Below are 20,548 nucleotides of genomic sequence, written 5' to 3'. Positions count from 1 at the left end.
CCAGGGAGAGGGTGAGGCCACTGTAGAACTCATGGAAGTCAAGCCCAGACAAGGGACTCAGGAAGGCTCCAGAGCTGCTCACTAAACTCCTTTGAGGAGTTCAGCTCCCATCATGACACAGAAAGGCCTGGACACTAACTGATCTTGTCCCAAATCTTGATGTGAGGGCTGGCCCAGCAGACCAAGGAGGCAGGAGGTCCAGGGTAATAATTATGTCGACGACTATGATCGTGATGACTGCCAGCTAGTGTGACTTCTGCCGGGCCCCGCACAAAGTTCTTTGTATCCATTGTGTCTAACTGCTCATTTGTCAGGGCATTCAACAAATATTTATCGCGCAGTGGCTGTGCCAGGCTCTGGGTCTACACGTGTGAAACGGTGAGACTTGGAGCTTATGTTCTCGTTTGGGGAGACAGACAATAAACAAAAGGGGAAAAATGACCCATTGCAGTAAGTGACACAAAAAGGATTAAAACAGAACAGTGTTGGGGACTTCCCTGGCCGTCAAGTGGTTAGGACTCCGTGCTTCCACTGCGAGGGACACAGGTTCGATCCCTGGTCAGGGAACTAAGATCCCGCAGGCCGTGCGGCACGGCCAAAAAAAAAAATAAAATAAAATAAATAAAAGGTTAAAATAAATAAATAAATAGAATAGAATAGTTGGAGGGAGGGCCCGGGGGCTTCTTTGATTTGTGTGGTGAGAGGAGGCCTCTCTGAGGAGGTGAAGGTTAATCAGACATCGGAATAAAAGGCTGTGCCAGGGAGAAGGTACAGCTGATGCAAAGGCCCTGAGGCAGGAACTGGCTTGGTGAGCCTGAGGAACAGAAGGAAGGGCCGGTGTGTGTGGAACGCGGAGAGTAAGGAATAGAGGGCAGGAGCGGAGGTTGGCCAAGGAGACTTTGTAGGTTCAGGTGAGGTGTATGGGTTTTATGTGAAGGGAGATGAAGTGCCTTTGAGGTATTTTCAGCAAGGCAGTTGCATGTTCTAACTTGTGTTTTAAGAGATCACTCTGGCTGATCCTCAAAGAATGGCTGTGTGGGCACGAGAGAGCAGTCAGAGGTCAAGTTAGTAGACGTCTGTGGGGACCGGGGAAAGGATGCTGATGGCTTGGACCATGGAGGCCGCATTGCAGCGGGAGAGAAGGACATGCATTCCGGTTTGGTCAGCAGCGCTAGCTGATGACTTGGCTATGGGGGTGGAGAAAAGGTTTCTGGACTACTCCTAGGCTTTGGGGGTGAGCAGCAGGGTAGATTCCATCCTCGTGAGAACTCTAAGGTGCACTGTTGTCTGCATTTCATAAGTTAACAAAGCAGGTCCACAATCACCTGACATCCGCCATAACGTGGATGATCCTTGAGGACATGACACGAAGTGACAAGAAGTAGTCAAATTGGGGCTTCCCTGGTGGCGCAGTGTTTAAGAATCCGCCTGCCAACGCAGGGGACACGGGTTCGAGCCCTGGTCCGGGAAGATCCCACATGCCGCGGAGCAACTAAGCCCGTGCGCCACAACTACTGAGCCCACGCGCCTACAGCCTGTGCTCCGCAATGAGAGAAGCCACTGCAATGAGAAGCCCACACACCACAACCCAGAGTAGCCCCCGCTCACCTCAACTAGAGAAGGCCCGCACGCAGCAACAAAGCCCCAGTGTAGTCAAAAATAAATAAATTAAAAAAAAGAAAAGAAAAGAAGTAGTCAAATTCACAGAGGGAGAGAGTGGCAGTTGCCAGGGGCCAGGGGAAGAGGGGGTATGGTTAGCGTTTAATGGTTATGGAGTTTTCTTTTCACAAGATGAAGAGTGCTGTGGATGGATGCTGGTGAGGGCAGTGCAACAAGGTGAATGCACTGAATACCGCTGAACTGTGCCTTAGAAAGGGTAAAGATGGTAAATTTTATATTGTGCGTATTTTCCACAATTTCCAAAAAAAGGAAAACAGGCCCAGGTTCACAGTGTTAGTAGGAGATCAAGCCAGGTTTTGAACTGGGCCCAGCAAACTCCACATCTCGTGTGTTGAACTGCCCCCAGGGAGCACAGGGCCCCAGCCTGTGTGTGAGCTCACCTACCTCCCCAGCGCCAAGGTGAGGGTCACCCCACCTTGTGTGGGCAGCAGGCGAGGATGCCAGCCCTACTTGTGGCTGGTTGAGTGCCTACCTGTGGATGTTTGAATGGCGAGGGGAACAACAGAAAGCAGACCAAGTCTCAACACTTCATTTTGTCTAATAATCGTGTGCGTGTGTGCGTGTGTGTGTGTGTGCGCGTGTGTGTGCGTGTGTGTGTGTGTTTTCCAAAGCAGCCCTTTAGAAACGATGATGCTGATGCTGGTGGTGATGACGATGACAATAACCAAATGATGAAAGTGTCAGTTCCCACACATGAACGTATGTGTGCCATGCATTTTCCGTATAACGTTTTATCGATCCTCTCTGTGACCCATGTGCACACTTTCATTATCCCATTCTACAGATGAGAAGACTGAGGCTAAACGAGATTAAGAGACTCACCCAAAGCTGCCTGCCAGTCAGTGGGAGTGAAAATTCAAAGCTTGGCCTGTCTCCAGATGCCTTTCTAGTAAGGGCCCAGGTTAAATGAGGAAGCTAATTAAGAAGGTATAACTGTGCTGCTTCTCAGAGTTCTATTTTGGGGGCCAACTTGAAGGGACACAGATAATTATTTCCTAGAATGAGCATCTTCTGCACAGGCCCCGGGATCCTCCATACTCAGCCTCCTGCGTGGAAGCTGGCACCGCCTTTGCTTGGCGACAAGTCACAACAAGGCTGGGCCCACACCCACCCCGCCCCACTCAGACAGCACCTCACGGAGGAAATAAGATAAAACGAAATTAAGCTGAGCTCCTAATTCACATTCCATCTCTGGCAGCTCCTTGATGATAAATAGTCTGAAATTGGAAATGAGGCAGGAGGGAGGCGGATGGCGATCTGGGCAGAGCGGCTCGGCAGACCGTTTCCACTTGGGATCACCCTCTCTGCTTCCTGGGGCAGCTAGGGAGGCGGGGGCTACGGCGGGGGTGATAAGCCACCTTCTCCTCTTCCTTTAAAAAAATTATTATTTTTAATCATGATAAAATAGACATAACGAGGTCCACCATTTTCAAGTGTACATATCAGTGGCATCAAGTATATTCACGTTGTTCTACAACCACCACCAGATTCCATCCCTAGAATATGTTCATTTCCCCAGCTGAAACTGCACCCATGAAATACTAATCCCCATTCCTCCCTCCCCCAGCCCCTGGCAGCCACCCTTCCACCTTCCTTCTCTGTGAATCTGACTACTCTAGGGACCTCGTATCAGTAGAATGTGCGCCGTTTGTCTTTTTCTGACTGGCTTGTTTCACTTAGCATGATGTCCTCAAGGTTCATCCATGTTATAGCATGCTACAGAATTTCCTTCCTTTTTAAGGCTGAGAAGTATTCCATTGTATGGATATACCACATTTGGTTTACCCATTCATCCGTCGATGGACACTTGCGTTATTTCCACCTTTTGGCCAGTACGGGTGATCCTGCTGTGAACATTCCTCCTTCTCCCCCACCCTAGGCTTGACCATAACTGTGTAATCAGGGTATTGAGGTGGCCAGGTTAAATCAGTGTCCCCCACAGGACTGCCACCCTGCACAGTGCCCCCCATGTACCCCTCACCCTGCCTCACCAGATCTCACTCCAGGTCTTGCAGGTTTCCATAGCAACCCTATGTCAACCAGCTGTGAAGAGCAGTCAGGTGTAGTGGTTTGAGTCCTGGCTGTGTTACTTACCAGGTTGGTGAGGTCGGGCAAGTTCTTTTATTGTCTATGGCCTCAGTTTCTTCACCTATAGAGCTGGAATCATAGTAGGACCTACTTCACAGCTAAGAGGAGGGGTTGCAGAAAATGGTACTAGCCCTTGTTCTGTGCCAGGCATCGTGCTGGTGCTCTGCATGGATTTTCTGACCCCACAGCTACCCTGCGTGGCAGTTATCCCCTTAATTAAAGTCAGTGTAACTTTATCTATAAAGTTATCTGCTTTCCAGATGAGGAAACTGAGTCTCGGGGAGGTGAAGCCCTTGCCAGTAAGTGGTGATGCTGGGATTCTGAGCACTGGGCTTGCACTCTTGTCTAATACCTTATCCTGCCTCCTGTACCTGGAAGGCATCTGGCACAGGGTCTAGTCCACAGGAAGTGGCCAGCAAATGAGGACCAGTGCGATAAAGTTTGGACATGGCCATAGCTGGCTCCTGGGTTGATGAAATCAACCTGTCTCCTCCAGGGAGCAGAGTTGGCTTTATCAGGCAAGGTCATTATTTGGCGTGGACATTTTGAACTTGGGGCTGGGCTGACAGGTCTGCTCTGCTGGGCAAAAGTACTAGAGATCTATACCTGACCTCAGGGACCTGTGAATCCTATGATCCTGGGAAGAGGAGGATCCATGTGTTCCATCGTTTCTCGAAAGGTTCCTGACCCCAGAGTGGTAAAGACCCACTTGGGTTCTAAGCCCATGGATCCCAGAAGGGGCCACAGCAGCAGAGATGATGTTTTGCTGAAAGCTCAGAGGAGGCAAGCTCCTGGGTCAGCCAGGCTGCAGTCACCATGGAAACCTGGCGAGGCAGCACAGGCCACGGCTGCAGGACAGACAGAACCAGCCAGGACCCAGGTCATGTGGGACAAGCTGGTCCTGACATTAAGGATGACCAGGTCAGAGCACTGAGAATGGTCAGCCAGGCCATGGTAACCGAGAGACACTCAGATTTCCATGGCCAGCAAATAGAAGCCTGTTTCCTACTCCTGTATCAGTCCTGGGTAGGTGTTCAGTTTGGTGGGGTGCCCTCCTCCACGTGGTAACTCAGGGATGAAGCCTTCGTCCATCTTGGAGCCTCAGCATCCCCTGTGGTCTGGATAACCACATCCATCCAACATGGAAGGGCCTGGACGAGGAGGCTGCGGAGGTTTTTGTGGGCCAAGCCCGGAAATGTCATATATCACCTTTGCCCACGTTCTACCCAACTGCAAGGAAGTCTGGAGAGTGTCATCTAGCTGTACGACCAGAGAAGGGACAATGAATTTTGGTGGACAGCTAGCTTTTTCTGGTCACATGCAGTCAATTTGATACACATTTTCTGCTGCCTCAGGAAGTCCTTAAGGAACAGAAGCCCACTGAAGCAACTCAGTAAAGAGGGGTTCATGATAAGCGTACAGCAGACAGTCTCACAGAAAACCAGGCACGTGGAGGTTGCCATCCATCCACTCATTTATTCCTCCATTCATTCTTAAACTCATTCATTCAATGCAGAGTTTCTGAGTGTCTGCTCTGTGCTGGTCACTGTGCTGTATGCTGGGATACAGAGATGGAAAATGTCAGATAAGGTCCCTGTTCTCACGGAGCTTCCATAGGAAGTGGGGAGAAAAAAACAATTAAGAACACATAGAAAGATTACACATTGCAGCCAGTGCTCTGAAGGTCACATAAAGGATGGTGAGACAGAAGATAATTGAGGCTGGGTTAGGGGTCAGGACCTCTCCAAGGAGGTGGCATTTGAGCTGAGTTCTGTTGGGTGAACATGAATGAGCCATGCAAAGAGCAGAGGTCAGAGCACCTCTGGGCCAGGGAAAGCTGTGCAAAGGCCCTGGGGCAGAAAAGAGCTTGATCTGCTTGAGGATCATCCACCGCCACTCCGATCACGCTTCTTCAGACCTCTAACTCTCTGTCCCACTGCTGTTCCTCTGTTTAATGCTCCTGTAACTGGACCGCCAAGTTCAATGACTCAGTCTGTTCTCCTTTGGCCTCGAGCTCTCAGGGGCACTTCATGCTTTACTGGCCGTGTTGTCATCTCAAGATCCTCCTGGGCACCACGGCTCCCTTGGCCCACCCATTCCTGTTCATACAAGTTTCTTCTTCTCTCTGCCTTTGCTACCATGGCCTCCCCACCAGCTGCTTGTGCTGTGTGTCTTCACAGAGGCCAGTGCCAAGCATGCAGGACTGTTTGCCTCCATGGAGGAGAAAGGGACATTTGAGAAGAAGTGACATTTGAACTGAGTCTTAATAAGTGGAGTAGGATGAGACAGGAAGGACAGAAGAACGCTTCAGAGGAGGGGACAGCAAATGCAAAGGCCCTGGGGCATGAAGGTCCCTAAGGGAGAGGTCAGAGAAGGAGAGGTGACAATTCCAAAGGGGTCGGGGTGCGCATGGCTGAGGCGGGTGAGGGATGGAAACTGTGGGAGCAAAGCCTGGACAGATTGCCGAGTCCTGACTAGGAAGGGCCCTGAGTGCCTTGCTGAGAAGTTGCCAGTTTGCTCCTCCAGGAGCCACAGGAAGCTTAAGGATGGTGACTGGATTTGTCTTCTAGGCGGGTGACAGTGGAAGCAGGGTGGGGGACTGGAGAGGGGGTGGCAGGGGACCTTCAGGGGAGGCTGGGTGGGTCAGCAGCAGAAGGCCTGGAACGAGATCCATTCTTCCTGGCTGTCGGGCACGTGAAGTACTGCATAACGTGCTGGCACAGAGCAGGCCCTCAAATGCCGTTGCCTCACCTCCTGATGGGGCTGCGGTCTGGGGTGGGCTCTGGTAGTTTCTTAAATAAAAGAGCACCATCTCCAGAGTGTCGGCATAATGAGGGCTGGGAAGGGGCTCCTTGTGGGACCGCCAGCACGCCACTCGTGTGTGGTGCTTGAATACATGAACGAATGAGCAGCTCTTACTGTAAGCCAGGGGGCCTTCTGGGCAGAGGACAGTGTGGAGTGACAGCGGCCCTGGCGTTTAGAGATTCTTGTCACTTGGCTCGAGGCTGGGCAGAGAGGATGAGGCCTGCTTCCGGAGCCTCCTCCAGCCCTAACCAATTGGCCGAAGGAAAAGAGGGCGGGAAGGTCAGAGACAGGCTGGAGCGGCCGTGGGGTAAGTTCAGACAGAGGACAAAGGAGAAGGAGAGGTTGGAGTCCTCAGGTGTCTAGAAAAACACTGGAGGCTCTGGGTAAAGCGGTGACTCCAGGCTCTAAGCAGTTGGAGCCAGAATTAAGAGCTTGTCTGTCTTTAGGGAGCAGTCCCAGCGACAGAGCCGTCGGGTCCGCAGCAGCTCTTAGGAGACAGAGCGTGGTTCAGGCGCTCGGGGCCTCTTGCCTCCATCCTTCCCAGAGTGGTGCAGAGGGACCGGGCCATGGCTCTGTCTCCACGCACATGCCCTGCACCCCAGGCCCGGTCTGGAGCGTGTGCGGCTCTCTTGATTCCACGTGGAGAGGGGTGGGGACCGGTAGCTCCTGACTCCCAGGCCCTGGTTCCCTGGTGCCATCAGCAGCCCTGGCTCTGCTGTAAATATCTAGTCTTGCCCAGCTGTGCCAACCATTGGGCCCCATCCCCAACAGGCTCTTCCACATAATTACACATGACATATAAATACACGTAGATACATGTATATATACACACATGTACACACACACACAGGTACACGGGCACGCACATGTAACACCAACACAGAAGCTCGGCTATAGAAACCCGTGCCTTGGTGATACACACACACACACACACACACACACACACACACACTACACACACGCAGCGTGCTGGAGGAATCAGTGTTGCAGGAACAGCGGGTGTGAGGGGAAACGGTGGAGATAGAGGCAGGGGCTGGGCCAGCTTGTGGAGGACCTTGAGTGACATTCCAGGGATTTGAACTGACCTGGAAGAGATGGGAAGCCACCGCAGGGCTTCCAGTGGGAAGCGCTGTGGTCGCAGGGACCGTTTAGAGGATGCGTTGGACTGGGGTGAGTCTAAAGCGGGAACAGTGAGGAGCAGGGGACTGTCTCCAAGTCCCCAAGAAGAAGGGGAGATGGGGGAGTGGCCCTGGGCATTAGCAGCGGGACTGTGTGGGAGGGTCAGATAGGAGGGACGAAAGGAAGCCGACTCGAGAGACTGAGTGGGCTGGGCGGACTCCAGGTCAGTGCCAGGCTCTGGGAGCCCAGGGGACAGGTGGCTGGCGGCAAGGCCAGGGGTTGCGGTGGGTCATGTGCAGCTGCAGGCACGTGTCAGGCTTCCACGGGAGCCACCCAGAGGTGCTGGGACTTGGGTCTGTGGTCAGGAGGAGGATCTGGGCTGGGACTCTGGATCAGTCACACAAGGGACAAGAGCCTGAAGCACACACGGCGGCTGCGCGCTCCTGCGGGTGTGCCCGCCCCTCTCCCTTCTGTGTCAAGACCACCTTGAGCGCCTCTTCCAGGAAATGGCTCTGAGTTAGTCGTCCCTGAGGCTGGGTGCTGAGGGCAGGTAGGGGAGCACAGGGCGGTGAGGAGAGGGGCAGAGAAGGGGCAGGGTCTTGGGCTGGCATCTGTCACCTCCTGGGCCTCTGTGTCGCCTGCCTGTCTCATGTTGCTTTGGGGCTTAGTAGGACCATTTGCAAATTATTCTTATTAGGATCTAGGGGAGGCCTTTCAGACAGGAAGCAGCAGGCCCCTGCCTGGCTCAGTAAAAGCCGTGTGGGTCCAAGCAAAGGCCCCTGCCTGGGTGGCTTCCCGCGTTCCAGCTCCAGGGGCCCATCTGCTCTCTCCAGCTGCTTCTCTTTCTTAATGCTCCAGCATCTTCTCCCAGGGAGCTCTAGGGACTTACATACAATCATATCCCAAATTTATCGAGCACGTACTGTGTGCCAGACACTGAGATAAGCCCTTTGCCTGGCTTATCTTACTTCATCCTCTCAACAGCTCTCTGAGCTGGGTACACGTATGACCCCCATTTTACTGGTGAGGAAACTCAGGTGCAGGAGGTGAAGGTAACTTGCTCATGAGGTAACGGAGTTGGGATTTGAACCCGGGCCATCTACCGCCTCTTATGTCACAACTGCTAACCCCCGCCTAGGAGGGGCGCGGGCGAACTCAAACCCATGTCTGTGGGATGCCGGAGCCCTTCTCTGACCCGAGACGCTCTGTGCCTCCCGGACCCAGATACGCCTTTTGCCGCCCACCTCATAGACCACAGCTTGAGCCAACAGCTGCGTGGAGCCCCGCCAGGGTCAGATCTGCATACCCCCGCCCCCCCGCATTTCATAGTGTCTGGAATGACAAGAACTTAAGTGCAGGTGCCAGGCAGGCCCCTGAGTGTAGGGGAGAGTGACACTGGCTTCCAAGAGGCGCTCTGGGTGTAGACGTGGACTCCGGTCTACAGCCCAACAGAGGCTCTCCAGAAGGGGATCGTCATTTGGCTACATAAACATGGGTTGTTTACTGGTACCTGGGGGCGTAGGTGTCGTGTCTGTTGTCATATGTGTGAATGCAAGAGCTCGCACAGATGCATTCTGGAGGTCTGGTTTTACACGTGCATGTTTGTGTATGAGGAAGTAAGTGCATGTGTGCACATGCGGGCGTGTGTATGGGAAGGTGAGTATCAGAATGGATGGATTTGTGCATATTGGCTGTGAAAGTATGTTGTTGTGTCTGTTTCCATGTGAGAGAGTGTGAGGACCCCCAAGTAAGGAAACTCCCTGGGCAGACCCTGTCCTCCCTCCTGCCTCCTGACCCTGGAGGACCTGGACCAATGGTCCCCGCCTGCGTCGGGGCCTCCACGAAGCCTTTGGAGAGGTTGTTGGGCTCAGACAGGAGTAAAAACAAGCGGCCAAGCAAGAAGCCAGGCCATTCTGTCTCCCCCCATTCCTGATTCTCAAGCTGCAAAGTGTACACCAGGCACCATCTTTGGCCCCATTGGGGGACCTGCAGGAAATGGAGCCTCGAAGCCAACTTCTCAGCCTCACCATCCCTTCCTCTCCCTCTTTGCTGGAATGCAGCAGCTAAGAAAGAAGGTGCAAGAGTCAGTCCCACTGGGCGTACCTCCCAGCTCCCCCAGCTCTAGTCGTGTGAATGGAGAAGCTCACCGTCTCTGAGCCTCAGTTTCATTATCTGTAAAATGGGGATAGTACCCACTTCACAGTGTTGTTATGTGCATTAAATGAGGTAGGGTTCAACGAGGAGTTAGTCCATACAAGTGGTCAGTAAGTGACGGGGCTCATGCAGAGGAAGGAAGTGAGGGCGAGGAGGATTTACAGAGATCCCACGGGGACTCAGATGCGCCTTTTACTTAGCGTCTTTTGTAGTCACAGAATCCCCCATCCTTTGCATAAGGTACGAGAAACAGGTGGATGATGGTGTCTGGAAGCCTCACTTCTCAGCTTCTCTGTAGGCCCCCCTGTCTAGTGTTTCTTAGCGGGAAGCCGAGGGGTCCGGAGCCTTTGGAATATTATGCGAGTTAAACTGTCTCTGGCCTTAAGAAGAGAGATGGGTGTGAGGTATGCTGCAGCTTCCTGGTCCTGGACGGGGGACCACATGGAGGAAACAGGGGCTCTGGGGCACCATGTCCGCAGGGCTGGAGTTGGCGGGTGGGGTATCGCCATGGGCATCGCAAATGGCGCACAGAGACAGCACTTCCCAGCTGGCCAGCAGGATACAGGGGGGCTAACACCCAGCCTTGGGGAGGGTGCTGCAGAGTCTGAGGGAATTTAAGGGGAAAGCAAGCCAGTTATGCAGCGGTGGGGTAGCCCTAGCAAGAGATAGGATGACCTTTCTTATGGGCAGCCTCACCCAGGGTTAGGAGTCCCAGCCTCACGACAGGACCCCCAGCTGACCCAGGTCACTGCCTCCTCTTTGAGCCCCTTTGCTAGGATTGGTTCAGGATTCATGACTTCCTGTCTGCAGCTGGACAGGGCTGAGGACCAAAGCCGGCGGGCCCTGGCCACAAGCCTTTGGAAGTCCAGGTGCAGCAGGTCAGGGATCATTCTGCCCCAGCCAAACAGAAACTGTGCCCTGCTATAAACGTTGTCAGATGAAAAGGAAGAACCTACGCCTTTGCCCTTCTGTAACATAGGCTGCTCTCAACTGGAAGTGATATTGACTTCTTTGGTAAGAACTGATCACGATCTCCAAAGCTACTGACCATCCCAGCCCACAGAAAACCAGATGTGCCAAAGGGAGATCACGTTCGTAAAAACAATGCGTGTGAACCTGGAAAGGTCTGCATAAATGTCAACTATCGTTGCTGTTGTTGTTTTACGATAATAATGATTAATAAGGAAAACAAAGCAACTCAGGTTTATCTTATCTAGAATCTAGCATTTCCCAAAGTGTGTTCCACAGAACAATTCAGAAGCTCATAGGTGTTTCTGAGGGAAAAAAATTAAAAAGTGTGAGGAGAGAGTCTATAGTCAATTTTGTGGAGATTCTGGTTGAAGCAAGGTTTAATAGGTTTCTCTCCTGCAGAACCTCTGAGATAAATTCGTAAGCATTTGTTTCTTCCAGAGGAGAGAATTTCTGCAGCATTTTCCAAAGTTCCTTGACCCACTGAATGCTTTTCTCGTGGAACTTATTTCTCAGCCTGTGTTTTATGGAATGTACTTTGGGAAACATTTCTAGGTGTCATTCTGCAACTAATCAGATTTAGCCCCAAATTGCATGGTTAGCTCTTCTAAGCCTAACACTGACAGTATTTTTCTGTGTTGCCCCATAGGGTACCACTGATGCTCCATGCATTGGCCTGTCTCGACAAGGAAAATCCCAGTGCTAGTGTGTGATGGGGGCAGGGAGGGCTGAACAGGGAACAGCGGGGCTCAGGGCTGCAGAGGTCACCAGGGATGCATCACAGGGGACCTTGTGCCAGCCTGAAGCTGTCCTTCAGAGGGGCTAAGGCACACCACAGTCTCCTGAAACGGGAGAGGGACAAGTGGGTGCAGACTAACACACGGAGCTTCCCCTAGAGAGCTGACGGGGGAAGGAGGAGGCCGCCCAGCTCATTGCTCACCTGTAATCCTGCTGGACCCTAAACTTCCGCAGGCCCCACCCTGGGGGCTCTGAGCTTTCCTCTCTGCAGCCTCTCTTCTGGTTCAATGTTGAGTTCCTTAAAGTTGGGCTATCTCTCTCCTTGTCCTCTTCCCCTTTTCCCCAGAGAAACCCCCAGTTCCTTAAGAAGCTGAAGTTATTGATGTAGAGAATACTTTCCTCTGTAGGAGTGTTGATAAAATTAGCAAATGAAGATCCAGGATGCCCAGTTACATTTGAATTTCAAGTAACAAATACTTTTTAGTATAGGTATATCCCAAATGTTGCATGGGATATACTTATACTAAAAAAGAATTTGTGTTTCTCTGAAATGCAGATTTAACTGGGTGTGCTGGATTTTAACTGGCAGCTCTATTCTGGGGCCTAGGATGTAACCGTTTCGGTTTTGCTTCTAAAGAATCTCAGGTGAGAGAGAGGAGGCCATGGGGCCCTATGGTTATGAAGCATCACGGAGAACTCCCACCAAAAGCCCCTCTGTGGCCCCTGCTGGTAGGATGATGGATGTCTGTGTAGCCCCAGGTTGTCCAGGTGGGGGGGATGGGGCCAACAAGGGGTCTGACTGGGTGTAGGTCAGGCGTGCTCTAGGCCTGGCAAGGAGAGGGACTGTGTGCAAGCCCAGAGCACTGCCTCCATGCTGGGAAACACAGGCCTTGAAGGTCAAGGTTACAGCCTGATAAGGACACAGGCGCTGAAGTCAGACAGCTCAAGTTTTGACCCCGGCCCTCATCCCAGCCAGCCGTGTGACCCTGGGTCAGAGTAGCCTCATTGTTCCTCATTCCCCTGCCCCCGAAAGGGAACAGTTGGAGAACCTGTCGTGGCAGGGTACGATGAAATAGAAGAGTCCAGGCCCTGATCCCAGCCAGCCGTGTGACCCTGGGTCAGAGTAGCCTCATTGTTCCTCATTCCCCTGCCCCCGAAAGGGAACAGTTGGAGAACCTGTCGTGGCAGGGTACGATGAAATAGAAGAGTCCAGATAAAGTACTGAGCAGAGTGTCAAGCTCATATTAAACACCCGAAAGGCGACCGTTATTATTATTGCAATTAGCTGTGTGACCCTTCAGCTCTCTAAATTCAGCTCTTTGGGGTAAAATGGGGTTCATAAATACCAACCTAAAGAGTAGCTCTGAGCACTTGCATAAATTCTATTTTAATGGGGAAGATTGTGGACTGAACATACACACACAGGCCCTTCCCTGCAGCCAGCCACCACAATGCCCCGTCTCCAGGGCCACGCTGAAGGGGAAGGAAATTTGAGTTTGGTCTCAGTCCTCAGGTGCCAGTGGCCTGTCTTCTTCCCCCCAGTCATCTGTCCAGGACTCTCACCTGCACAGCCCACTGCCCTCACAGCCCCTTCCCTTCCTTGACTCCCAGCAAAACTGGTCTTTTCTTAGTTCTCTTTCTCTACTGTGGGAGATGGGGGGCGGTTGCTGAGATTGTACACCTGGGATAAGTCCGTAACTGAATAAACACGAATTCAGGGGTACCACAATGTGGCCCGTGGGCTGGGGACCTGTTTTATAAGTAAAGCTTGGTTGGAACACCTGTTGTCTAAGGCTGCTTTTGTAGCACAACAGAAAAGCTGGATCATTGGGACAGAGACCATTAGGCAAGGCCAGAAGTATTTACTCTCTGGTTCTTTACAGAAAAAGTTTGCCAACCCTGCTTTACTCTGTTGTTCCCTATATGTAATGCATATTTTTATATGCACATAGTATAAACTATATGTGTGTGTGTGTGTGTGTATATATATAAAACACATTCCATCAGGGTGCTCACTCCCTGCCAGGCATTAAAGCAAACACTAGATAAAAAAAGAATATGTCATTTCTGCCCCTCAGGGAAGTCCTGAGAAGAAAATAGATACCTAAACAAACAATTACAGGCAGACTTAGCTCCCGTTTGGAAGCTGGGGTATTGTAAATTAATGAGTGATTGAATTATAATGTCATATGACAAATGCAGGAATTGAAGTGCAGGTAAAACCCTGACTTAAATCTGCAAGTGGGGTCCAAAAAATCCTGTCATGTAAAATGTGGGCCTGTGAGATTGCAAAATTAACCAAATGACCAGAACAAGCCTGTGTAGTTAACGGGCTGGGAGTTCCAGGATTCTGAGAGCTGGTTGCCAATGACATTATACCTGAATTTCCATTCTATCAAGATGTCTTCTCCTGGGGTTTTCCAGTTTACACAAGACGCTAAGGGTATCAAGGAGGGCTTCACAGAGGAAGTGGTGCGGGGGAAAGATTGGGGGAGCAGGAGGTGAGGCAGAAAATGTCAGCAGGGGTCGGATCATAGAAAGATAGGGCTGCATGAACCTAAGGCTGGGTTAATCCTGACAGCAATAGGAGGGTTCTCATGGTTCTTTTTTCTTCCCTCTTACTTATTGTGGTTGATCTTTCAAATCATTATTTAGTCTTACATTCATCATGCAAAAGACCAGAGGTCTTTTGCCCATGCACCTTGGTGGCAGGGAACCTGCTTTGGCACGTGTGCTCCGGAGGGTGGAACAGGGCAGGACCGTGGTGGGTTTACCATTGTAGAAGGCTCAGTCCAGCGTCAGTGCAGACAATGCACTGGAGGGCGCAGGGCCAGCGGCAGGGAGATCAGAGTTGGGTGCAGAGGTCCAGGAGAGAGATGATGAGGATCCTCAAATGAGAAGGAAGGAGAGGGTAAGAGTGACTTACGGAGGACAGCAGCATCCCAGGGAGAAGCCAGGCTTGCTGCTCCCAGAAGTCAACGCCCAGTAACAAGAAAGGCACTGGAAATTGAACAGTTCACAGCTCAGAGAGATAACCCAACTGGGCTAATGGAATAACCTACGTGAATAGGTTACCGTGAGTGGTTCTCAGTTTCAGCTCTGCCTACAGTCACCCAGAGGAGCTTAGGCTCTCCCTCTGAAATTCTGATTCAATAGGTTTGGGGACAGGTCTAGGCATTGGTGTTTTTATAAAACTCCCCACGTGACCCTGATGCTGAAGGTTGCAAAATTGCAAACGTGAGCCAAGAGAACAGGCTCACAGTGGAGAGCTTATGCCAGATGCTGGGCAGAAGGAGGCTTGGCAGGACAGGGCCCTGTGGACTCGTGGACCCCTGCCTTTGTCTGATTGACAGGTAGCAGGAAATGTACAGGACCAGGCTAAGGGTTGACTTGTCTGGTTGTCACCCCAAGTCATCCCCACAAGGAGAATGAGTGTGAGTCCCCTGTGAGGGTGTTTCAAGGTACACTAGTGACTGTGGACCCTATGGGGAACGGTCAGTGCAAGCATGGCCTAACGCAGGTGGAAAGTACATGGGCTCGGTAGCCAGGAAGTGCTGTGGACACCCAGCTCTACCCCCAGTGAGCTATGGGGCCTTGGGTAACGCTCCAACCCCTCTGGCAATCACACTCATCTCAACGAGAGATAATAGCCCCTCTCTCAATGGGTTATTGGGAGGATTAAGTAAAATCACTAAGTCACACAATAAACTCTTATCAAGGTATTATCATACATCAGGCACTGTTCTAGAAACTGGGACACAGAAGGGAACAAAATAGATTTTAAAAAAATGTCTGTCTTCATGGAGCTTATATTGTAGCGGAGTGGGACAAACAATAAACAAATGAATGCATCAGCTATATACTATGTCAGATGTAGATGTGAGAGGAAGTGGAGACAACAAGTATAGACAATTCTTTGGGGTGGAAATATATGCAAAGCACTCGACAATGGGGATGACACATAGTAAGTGGGCAATAAATTATGTTTACAAGGCCAAACAGCTAAAAGCAAGGGAGTTTTAAGGATTAACTAAGATAATGTGTGATGCAGAAGTGCCTAGCACAGCGTAGGTACTCAAAAGATAATGGATCTTATTCTTCCCTCCCCTGTCCATGCCCACTACCCCTCAAGTCACACACACACCCATACACGCACACGCCATCTCCCCTTTCCATGTTGAGGGCTGTGGAAGAAGAAATCTTTCTTCCTGCATCCTTTCTCCCAGCCACCCTGCCACTTTGTATCAACCGTATGGCCATGGACATGAAACAAGTTACTTGATGGAAGATAAGAAATCAAGACACATGGAGGGTGCTCGTCCAGAGAGCATTAAACGACTCTTCATTATAATATGGGAACTAAAGTCTCACATTAAAAATAAAAGAAGGTATTATGTAGCTTTTGCTGCACTCCAGCCACAAAGGAGATTCATTGTCATACAGTCGCTGAGAATATCTTGTTGAGTGGCAAGAGCCGGGCTTTGTAGAAGGGACAAAATTCCCCACAGCTGATCTACAATGGAATTGTTCAATGTCACGCACAGCGTTAATAATATTGTTCTGGGCTGCCTTGGATGTAAATATCCCACTCTTCATTTTGTAAGCAATCAAAGGGAAGTTTTCTAGACGGGAGAGCATGAACGGTTATAAGGTCTGTGCCAAAAAAACACATGGGCAGAATCCAGAAATCAAAGAACGCTGTGCCTTAGAAAGCCTGGCTTTTGTGGCTTATCTCTGATCTCTGTCTGTCCAGAAAGCTGTACATCAGGCACGATACAAAAGACCAAACTTTAAATGTTGCCCTTGACACTCTTAAAACGTACAAGATTGGCAAATCAGACTGGAGAAGAAAAGACAGACAATTAAATCTGGACAATCAGGGAATCACCCTTCATTTTGTCTCAGTGTCTAGAATAATGAAGGGAGGACGGGAACTCTTGGTCATTAAGCACCCACTATGTCCTGGGCACTGTCTCTGTCCGAAGCAGTATTGTATTCCAAAATTAAGAGTGCTGAATGATGGAGCCAGAAAGACCTAGATCCAGAACCTAGCTCTGCCATTTTCTAGCTCTGGGGTCTTAGGGAAGTTGCTTAAGCTCTCTGTGCCTCCGTTTTTCTCATCCGTAAAATGAGGATAATAGTTGTCACACATGATTGCTTTGAGGATTAAGTAAAATAAATTTGTAGCCCAGGGCCCGAAACACACGAGGAACTCAGTGGTGGGTATTATAAATCTAGCTTTATTTAATCTGTACAACGGTGCTGTTATGAGTTGAATTCTGTCCCAGAAAGATATGTTGAAGACCTAACCCCAGTACTTGCGGATATGACCTTATTTGGAGATAGGGCCTGTGCAAATGATGAAGTTAAGATGAGGCCATTAGGGTGTGTCCTAATCCAATATGATTGGTGTCCTTATAAAAAGGTGAAATTTGGACATAGAGACACAGAGGGAGAATGCCAGGTGAAGGTGAAGGATTGGATGGATGTATAGACAAGCCAAGGAACGTCAAAGATTGCTTAAAAAAAAAACTACCAGAGGCTAGGAAGGCACAAGGAAGGTTTCTCCTACAAGTTTCAGAGGGATCACGACCCTGTCGACACCTTGATTTTAGACTTCCAGCCTCCACAACTGTGAGACAATAAATATCTGTTGTTTTAAACCACCTGGTTTGTGGTGCTTTGTTACAGCAGCCCTAGGAAACTAATACAATTCACCCTCTAACCCCATAGGAAGAAAAAGAAAGTATCCTCATTTTTAGATGAAGAACTGAAGTCCAGAGAGGTAAAGTTTATGGCTCAAGATCATTCAGCCAGAGGTGGACGAGCTGAGATTTGAATCCAGGCCTCTCTGAGCCCAACGTCTGCCCTCTCTCCGTTCCCTGTGTGACCTTTCGGGAGCAAAGATAAAAAAGGAGGTGGGGTTGGAACTGAGACTCATCACACCCAAGTCCCAGTGGAGGTGCCAGGTCAGAGTGATCTGATTATGAGCGCTCATTAAGTGAAAAGCAGTGAGCGTTAGAGTGACTTTTTAAAAAGGATCGGATTTTATTTATAGTGACGTTCCAATCATTAATTTCAAAGGAAGAGAGTCCAAAGCAGAAACAGGTTCATTAAAAATGTGACATTAGTAATTTAATTAAATTGGGTCTTTGCGTCTCGTTGCAGAAAATGAACCATTAGTTCTACACCAGTTCTCAGCCCATTTCCCAGGTTGGCTCCCTCCCCTCACCTTAGCTTGCTTTCTTCTCCAAATGTTTACCTGACCTGCCCCTCCTACCCCCAACACTCACAAACACATCGCAGTTCCTGCCTCCACTGTGGCCAGTAGTGCGGGATCATGGGGAATGCCAAGGAAGACAGCACTGTGGGATCATGGGAAATGCCAAGGAAGCCAGCAGCATGGGATCGTGGGGAATGCCAAGGAAGCCGGCACTGTGGGATCGTGGGGAATGCCAAGGGAGCCAACAGAGCGGGATCGTGGGAAATGCCGAGGAAGACAGCACTGTGGGATCATGGGAAATGCCAAGGAAGCCAACAGAGCGGGATCGTGGGAAATGCCAAGGAAGCCAGTAGCATGGGATCATGGGAAATGCCAAGGAAGCCAGCACTGTGGGATCATGGGAAATGCCAAGTAAGCCAGCACTGTGGGATTGTAGGGAATACCAAGGAAGCCAACAGAGCGGGATCATGGGGAATGCCAAGGAAGACAGCACTGTGGGATCATGGGAAATGCCAAGGAAGCCAACAGAGTGGGATCGTGGGAAATGCCAAGGAAGACAGCACTGTGGGATCATGGGAAATGCCAAGGAAGCCAACAGAGCAGGATCGTGGGAAATGCCAAGGAAGACAGCACTGTGGGATAATGGGAAATGCCAAGGTAGCCAGCAGCATGGGACCATGGGAAATGCCAAGGAAGCCAGCACTGTGGGATCATGGGAAATGCCAAGGTAGCCAGCAGCCCAAAGACTATTCTAAGCTAGGCTAATAGGGTGACGGAAGTCAATCCTTTCATCTGGGTTATCTTACTTGTCAGAGGTAGAGAACGGGCCTGGAGGAGCTCTTCAGCCCTTAAGATAGCTCTTCCACAAAAACATAAGGGCAGGGGCCCTTCTTGTCTAGTTCATTGCTGTACTACCAGAGTGCAGTAGGCCCACAATATATTTTCGTTGTATGAAGGAATTAATGCATCAGTGGGTAACCCTTCCAAATGACTAATTGATGAACACCCAAATATGTCCCTACAAGTGTCACACACAGTGTCAGGCTCCCAGGATACACCCAAGGACTGCATGGCCCTACAGTACAGTGGAAGGATAACACCTGCCATTTTTGAGCACCTACTCTGTGCTGGGCACTGTGCCAGCCATGCATCAGTTATTATCAGTAACCTCATCAACCACTAGATATTACTGCCCTCCTTTCTCAGTTGAGGAAACTAAGGCTCAGAGAGCTCACATGACTCAAGGCCACAGAGTAAGACAGTGACAGCACCTGGCTCCAGACCAGATCAACCTAGTACCAAAGTCCACCCTTTCCCTCTACAACAAGCTGTCTCCTCCTGGGAGGAGAGGAGAAGTGGGAGAGAAAGCCTTCTTTCTGAGGGCTCTGAGAACAGCAAGGCTGGCAAAGAGGGTCCTGGAAGACAGAAATATGGGCTGGAAGAGGGTACTGCAAGGGCCTGGGAAGCTCTCTAGAATCCAGGCTGGCCGTCTCCACTTCTTCATCTTTATTCCTCATCACTGCCACCCCTACCCTCTTATTCCAGGCTCTCTGATCTCTTAGGTTATCTCTGGCCTCAGGGCCTTTGCACATGATATTTCCTCTGCCCGGAACACACTTTGACCTAGCTAATTCTTACTGATCTCTCAGGGTTCAGCATAGACATCACCTCTTCCAAGAAGCCGGCCCTGACTACCCCCTGACTGGGTTTGTTCCCCTGCCTGGTCCCTATCTCATCGTAACACTTAACATACCTTTAATCGTATGCATCTCCCAATGGACTGGGAACTTAGATTCACTTGTGTGGTATTCACTGTATCCAGGCTTACCTGGATACCTCCACTCACATAATGCTCACAGTGACCCCAGAGGAAGGTACTATTGTGAACCGCCTCCTTTCTTCCAAAGGAGGAAACTGAGGCACAGAGAGGTTAAGAGACTAGCTCAAGGTCCCACAGGTAGCTATCCATCAGGCTGTGGTGCGAACCCAAGCACTGAGGCTCTCGGGTCTGTACTTTCCACCACCCTGCTCTGTGGTCTCTCAGGGTTGGCCTCAATAAACCGTCGCCAGATGAATTAATGGAGAGGTACTTGGATGGCAATCTGGACACGGCTGTGACCACTTGTCCTGGCCTTACAGGGAGGTGTGAAATGGTAGGAGGTGGGACCTTCTGGGCACAGGCAGTTCCAACTCTAGGAAGAAAGGCAGGGGGTAGGGGGAGCTGAGTCAGGTTGAACAAGTGTCTCGGGCACAGAGGAGCTGCGCCCTCCCTTTCTCCCTCCTGACTGGCAGGTCATGATGCTCACGCACCCTCACCAAGGCTATTTCCTCTGGATAATGAGTACACACCGGCAGCTGGCGTTATTGCTCTGGCTCAGGCGGAACACTGTACATCTTATTCTCCGGCTCCCTATTTTCCCCTTGAAACGGGTCAGTCTGATCAGAACTCAGTTTCTTGTCTCCCTACCTCACTGCTTACCCCGGCACTAATGACCCCTTCAACTCCCCCAAACCTGCTGGGCCAAAGTACAACTCTGGCTGCTGGGGCAGATCATTAAAGAAAGGACATCGGGTTTAATGAGCACCTACTCCGTGCCACTGTCTGTGTCCCTTCCATGGTGTTTATTGGGAAGGACTGTGTAGTCTGAGATCAGAGCAACCAAACCCAAGAGATGAAAGTGATTTCCCTGGGGCACCTTGAGTGATGGGATGGACGTGTTACTGAACCAGGTTCAGTTTTAGCCAAAGCCCTGAGACGCCAGGGTTTGCAGC

The 20,548-nt window shown here is 50.6% G+C and overlaps 1 protein-coding gene across 1 annotated transcript in view; it reads left to right on the top strand.

Moving 5' to 3' along the window:
* CSMD2 (CUB and Sushi multiple domains 2) overlaps positions 1-20,548 on the top strand; it is a 661,886-nt gene that overhangs the window by 205,889 nt on the left and 435,449 nt on the right. The gene's annotated exons all lie outside the window — the stretch shown is intronic.

Source organism: Phocoena phocoena, chromosome 1, assembly GCF_963924675.1.
Source record: "Phocoena phocoena chromosome 1, mPhoPho1.1, whole genome shotgun sequence".
NCBI lineage: Eukaryota > Metazoa > Chordata > Mammalia > Artiodactyla > Phocoenidae > Phocoena > Phocoena phocoena.
Note: the sequence above shows the minus strand (reverse complement) of the source record. Positions and strands in the feature narration are given on the sequence as shown.